Raw genomic sequence first — 6,021 nt, 5'->3', positions numbered from 1 at the left:
CAGAATCACTTATACTCATTCTGGCTTTTTGGTTGTAAAATTTAAAGAGTTGCCTTTTAAAAAAGACCAAGGTAATAAAAAATGGTTGAAGAACAGTAACCTTCCTATTTTGGGTACATTATTTTCAGGATTTTGCACAAAAATGCGTGTGTCTGGTAAGAGGTTAAGCTTAATTATAGGGCTGAAATAAGTATTTTCATTATCGATCAATGTATTAGTTGTTTGTTCTGTAAAATGCCAGAAAATGTTGAAAAGTGTCAGTCACTGTTTCCTAAAGCTCAACGAGACGTCCTCAGATGTCTTCGTCTGCTCTGACCAACAGCCCACAACCCAAAGATATTCAGTTTACTATCACAGAAACCAGAAAATATTCACATTTACGGAGCTAGAACCAGAGAATTTGGACATTTCTTTCTTAAAGAATGACTCACAGTAGTTGGCGGTTATTTTAATAGTTGGCAACTAATCAATTACTTGACTAATCATTGCAGCTCTACATGATAAAACTTTTCATAAGTTTTATTATGGTTTATCTGTACTACTGTGTTGAAGAATAAGAAACTTTTCTACTGCCTCGACAGCTAAATTTCTTTTACTGTTGACTACAGTGTCAAGAATTCATAGTAATCCCTCTTTAATTGTAACTAAATTTGAGGGCAGCTGGAAGCTATTTTAATGTCCAATAGTTCACTGTTGACATCAGTTTATTTTTTTAAAATATTGCAGACCTCCATGGTAACTCATTCGTAACCTTTCGTGACCCTGGTGTGTTCTTCATGTAGAACAGATGCACAAGAACACACAACGTTATTGACCTTGTCCATTTGAACTCATCTCACATGTGCAAAACTGTATCTAGGGCAAGGTCGTTAGTCAGACCTGCTTTACTGTTTGTCAGCCTGTAACCCCTCACATGCTTCTTTTATAGCTCACAGGTCACAGGGATAGTAAGATAACTTTCATCTATCCCCTGTGAAAAAAAAACCCTGCAAAAGCAAATATTTAGGTCTGCTTTTTGCATGTATAAAGGTCAAATCTCAACAGGTATACATACATACGTAACACCGAATGATAATTACACACTTACCTACAAAACTGTTCTCAGCACAGGACATAATGTACAGGAAGATGATGTAATGTCAGAGTTTTCTCACACATTAAGCTGATGGTTTTGTGGTTTTGTGGGGCAATTAATTGGCTAAAGAAAGCATGAATTTAAAATGTGATTCGGTTAAACAAGTTTTTATAGACACAGTGTGATCGATAAGGTTCATTTTACAACCAAATGAAAATTAACAGTAAATGGGCACAGCAGGAGGTTAAGTGTTTACAAATAACAAGGGGGTCAAAGGTCAAAACGGGATATACATAGCCAAGAGGAGGAGTAGTCTTATCACCCAGGAAAATTACAGAGAATGAATGTCTATGTGATTGAAGAAGAGTTTAACCAGTCTGCAGGAGTCACCAGGACAGACTGGGGACGGGGGTGGAGGGGGTGGATAGGGGGGTGGCGATTAAACTTCTCCCGGAGCGGAAACGAGGCGCGGATGTGTGTGTGTGTGTGTGTGTGTGCGCGTGAGTGAGTGTGTATGTGTCAGCCAAAATGCTCTCTCATGTGCTTGAACGTCATCTGCGTCCCTCCCTCTCCGTTATCCCCCCCCTCCCTCACTCCTCCCTCTTGTCTGCTGCTCCTCTCACTTCGTTTTCCTGCCGGCCCGACCTCTCCGCCTCGGCCCGGCCAGACACCCGGACAGACCCTGCCGCCTCCCGGGACACTCACTTGGGGGTGGGTGACCAAGCTGGGACACGACGAGAGAGAGAACGAGAGAGGGAAAAAAACTGTTAGCTTGAACATTTCTTTGGAGAAAAATTGCCGGGTCGCATTGCAGCATCTCACTGAATCTCCCATCTACAGATACGGCTACTTTTGTCTTTCAACGCCCCCTCCCATCAACGTTTTTTCTCTTAACGAAAACTAACTTTGAGTTCCACGGAAAGATGTAAAAAATCATTCCGGAGACTAAACTTGGACACAAGCAGCGGGCTGGACCGTTAGCAGGACCGTTAGGTTTTTTAACCAGCGGGAGGACCAGAGGACTTTGTGGGTGAAAAGACTTAAAAACCACACTTTTTTCTGTGAGCTAGCCGCATTTCACGCCTCACTGCGGGGAAAAAAAACAAAGTAAGTACCGTTTCACTTTCATGTCGACAAGTAGACGTTATTAGTTTGTGTGCGCGTGTGTGTTTGCGGCTCATCATTTGCGACGTCATCACGCATTCTTATAAAAGGCCTCCTTTCGGGGTTTTTAACGGCAAGAGCGCATAAATGGCGGTGCAGGGATGTCGTTGTGTGACAGTATTTTGTCCATAAATAACAAATTAACCTTTTGTCCCTGTTGTCTGACGCGGAGCCAGACGCGTGTCTTTCCAAAGTTTACTAACTAACTAGCGGCATATTTTGGCATATCACTAACTACACATACAAAGGTCACACATACATCATAACTAACAACCTTAGTTACAGCAGGGGACAATTTCACATGTTCACACGTTCACCTTTATAAATCATACATAGATTTCTTAACTACAGTGATTTGTTTCGGTTTGGGACCCCTCCTGGCACCACTGCCCTCTGGAGTACATTACAGCTTGTAGGATGAACTCAACACCAAATTAACTGGATTCCAGTTACATAGTGAAGGGAAGTTCATACCCATGCAGGCTTAATGAAGCAGAAGGACACCTCTTCTAACAAAATATAAAAGTTATTACCTTGTAGATTTTGTTTAAAACAGAAGCTTTTGTTTTTAAATCCAACTGGTTGTCAAATGCAAACATCTACATGTTGCTGCAAGACCTAACTAATGGTCTTTATGCCACATTTACAACACTGGAGAATCATAAACAGGTTTATTGCCAAGCAAGTTTGCATGTAAGAGGAATTTGCCTTGGTGTTGTGGTGCGTAACAGTATAAATATACACAAAATTAGATAATCTTAAATAATATAAAAAGAGAAAGAAATTTTACAGTAAAAAATAATGTAAAACATATTCTAAGTGTGAAGAGCTGCTACAGGTTTAAATTTTAAATGGAAGGGAATGAAATGTACAAATATTGACCAGGAATGTGCAAATGTATATGCAGTGTGCAATTAGTACAAGTTGTGTTAATGTAATGTAATGTGTCATGTTAGATCAAAAATCAGAGATGTGTAAGATTATAGATACACAGGTGTATTGTACATGATCAGGTTGTGAAATACTTAAATTGTAAACTCACAGTAACTGTTACATTCTTTCTCATATAGTGGTTTATCAATTAATGTATGAAGTCTTGTAAGAAAGAATGTATGTATAAAGTTATAGTGACTTGATGATTAATTAATGGTGAGCAATAGGAGTCTATGATACACCCTGCATGAATGCATGCATTAAATCACCATGAGTCATGAATTAAATAAGCACTACTTAAGCATATGGTTTGTACCCTTATGTAGAGGTTTATCTGCACCACCGCAACTGCTCATTCATACTTAATACAAAACAAAAATCAATGTCAAGATACAAGGCTCTAAACATACGCGTGTGTTGACTTTGTATGCAGGTAAAAGATCATGTTAATCATTGGGTGAAGTTTGACGAAAGCCTGACAGTAGTTTTGAAACTATTTGTAGATTAAACGATTAGTCGGTTGACAGAATATTAATTGATGATTGTGACAACTGATTCATCTTTTAAGTCAGTTATTAAGCAAAAATACCAATCATTCGCTTGTTCCAGCTTCCTAAATATGAGAATTAGCTGCTTTTCTTGGCTGTATATCACTGGAAATCGATTGGGGGTTTTGGTCTGTTTATCAGACAAAAGCAATTAGGCTCTAGGCTCTGAGAAATTGTGATGACCGATTATCAGTTTTTCTGACATTTCACTGACTAAAATATGAATTGACTGATTTAGAAGAAGACAATTCTTAGATGAATGAGAAATGAAATGGACCGTTATTGGCAGCCCTGCGTGACAGTCTTGTGAAAAACCTTTTATTCTTTAACCTGGACATAAAATATCTCCAACCATCATCTATCAATTATTACATCTTCTACCTCTTCAGCTCTGTTCATTCAGTAATCAGTAATTCAGTTGAAAACAGGAATGTTGCCTTGACTGTCTTAGTACAGAAGCACCTCAGTGTTGCCTGTGTTTGATGATCGTTACCCTGCAGAGCTTCTCCTCAACAGAAAGAATAGCCTCACATATACCCAGAGGCCAATCTGATTGCCCTGAGCAAGGTAACTGTACTTTCTCAAAAGGCATGAATTGGCCAGTACTCAGTCTAGAGAAAAGAATCAGCATGACAATATTATCCTCACACCTCCTGTGAATGAACCTATTCACTTCTGTCTGCTGACTGATTGAATCTCCTCATCAATAATTCATCAGGGTCATGAATCAGTGTCAAAGGTATTGAAGTTGACTTTCTTGTGATCTCTATCTAAAACTCAGAAGATTGGATAACAGTGATGAAGCAGATCACTGAAGACCGGTTGTCTGCCCTTGGGATGATTTGACGTTTTCTTCCACTTTACAGTACATCATCCTCCGTAATGTGTGTTTTCCTGACAACTGTATCATGTACTTTGATTTTTTTTTTTTTTTTTTTTTTAAAAAGACACTGTTTTCTGACAACCATGTTGCTTGGGAATGTCTAAAATGTGAAAGATGTGTATGACTCACTCAAAACCCTTAGGCTCAAAATGTCCAAGGCATGACCTGAGTTACGGCTAATGAACCATGTGCGTAAAGCATGCCAGCCTCCTGAACTGCCACTTCATTCCACAATATGGGCATTCAGGATTTCATAGTTCTTACCTGATCTGAAAACTGCGGCTGCATGTTGGATCGTAAAGAACGAAGGATAGTAGGATAAAAGGCTAATGTACTTAATGCACGTCGTCTACTGTAAGCTACAGTTTAATTGATATTGGTTTTTGGGGGGTTGAGATTAATAAGTTTGGCACTGAGCTGCTGAATTTTGCAGTGGTACATGTAGCCATTGTTTCCCCCAAACATTCGACTCTTCTCAGTGTTAAAATGACTAAAACAGCATTAAAACATGTCCTGCAACTACCGTCATTATCCAGTAGTCCGTCAAGTGTTTTCTCTGTTAATCGTCAATAAAATGTCAGCAGATAGTGAGCAAGACCCCTTATAATTACCCACCTTGATGTATTCAGATAGCTTGTTTTACCCTACCTACAGTCCAAGACTCCAATATATTCAGTTTACTATCATATATAATAATCCTCACATTTTAGAAGCTGGAGCCAGAGTGTGATTCAAGAGATTAATTGATTGTAAAAAATAGTTTCCAGTTAATTTTTCAATCATTTAAGCTGTAATCTGTACCTTTATGGTACACTAAAATCACACTGTAATAAACGTGTTAAAGATTATCAGCTCTGTGAAGAAAGGTGACTCACTGCATCATTTCCGATGGCAGAGAAAGAGTCTAACGATGAAGGAATCAATCTGTAGGCGAAATGTGCACAAAATAAGTCATTTCAAGTTTATACCCTATTTTCCTGTAGCAGGAAGAATGTGGACAGTATGACTGAGAGACAATTGCTACTGGGTCACTATCCTCTCAGTATGCAGAGTACAAATTTTTCAACACCTCACAATGAGAAATATAAATTTGCCAAACTTCTCTTACGCACCACTGTTTACTTTAGTCGTAATTCAGAACAGCTGTATGAGATCTTTTCTCTGAATAAATCAGCAAAACTGTTCAGGAAATATCTAATCAGAGAAAAAGTAAACAAGAATCTGGCCGAACCTTCGATGCAGACTGAACGGGACTAGAGACATATTTCACCTGGCTATGGCTCTGAAGTGACAACATTTAGTCCGCGCAGTATTCAAGGCCATGATTTAATCCAGGGCTGCTGACTTATCAAACCGTCTCTGCTCCATTTTGACTCCTGTCGTGTGACCTCTTGTGATATCTAGTTAATGTGCCATTC

At 39.0% G+C, this 6,021-nt stretch overlaps 1 protein-coding gene across 1 annotated transcript in view; it reads left to right on the top strand.

The window, feature by feature from the left end:
• Positions 1-1,538: 1,538 nt before the first annotated feature.
• cers2b (ceramide synthase 2b) overlaps positions 1,539-6,021 on the top strand; it is a 17,979-nt gene continuing 13,496 nt past the window's right edge. Inside the window, exon 1 of the mRNA XM_067601390.1 lies at positions 1,539-2,182. The gene's annotated coding sequence lies outside the window, so the exon portion shown is untranslated. The remainder of the gene's footprint in view (positions 2,183-6,021) is intronic.

Source organism: Thunnus thynnus, chromosome 10 (assembly GCF_963924715.1).
Source record: "Thunnus thynnus chromosome 10, fThuThy2.1, whole genome shotgun sequence".
Taxonomy (NCBI): Eukaryota; Metazoa; Chordata; class Actinopteri; order Scombriformes; family Scombridae; genus Thunnus; species Thunnus thynnus.
Note: the sequence above shows the minus strand (reverse complement) of the source record. Positions and strands in the feature narration are given on the sequence as shown.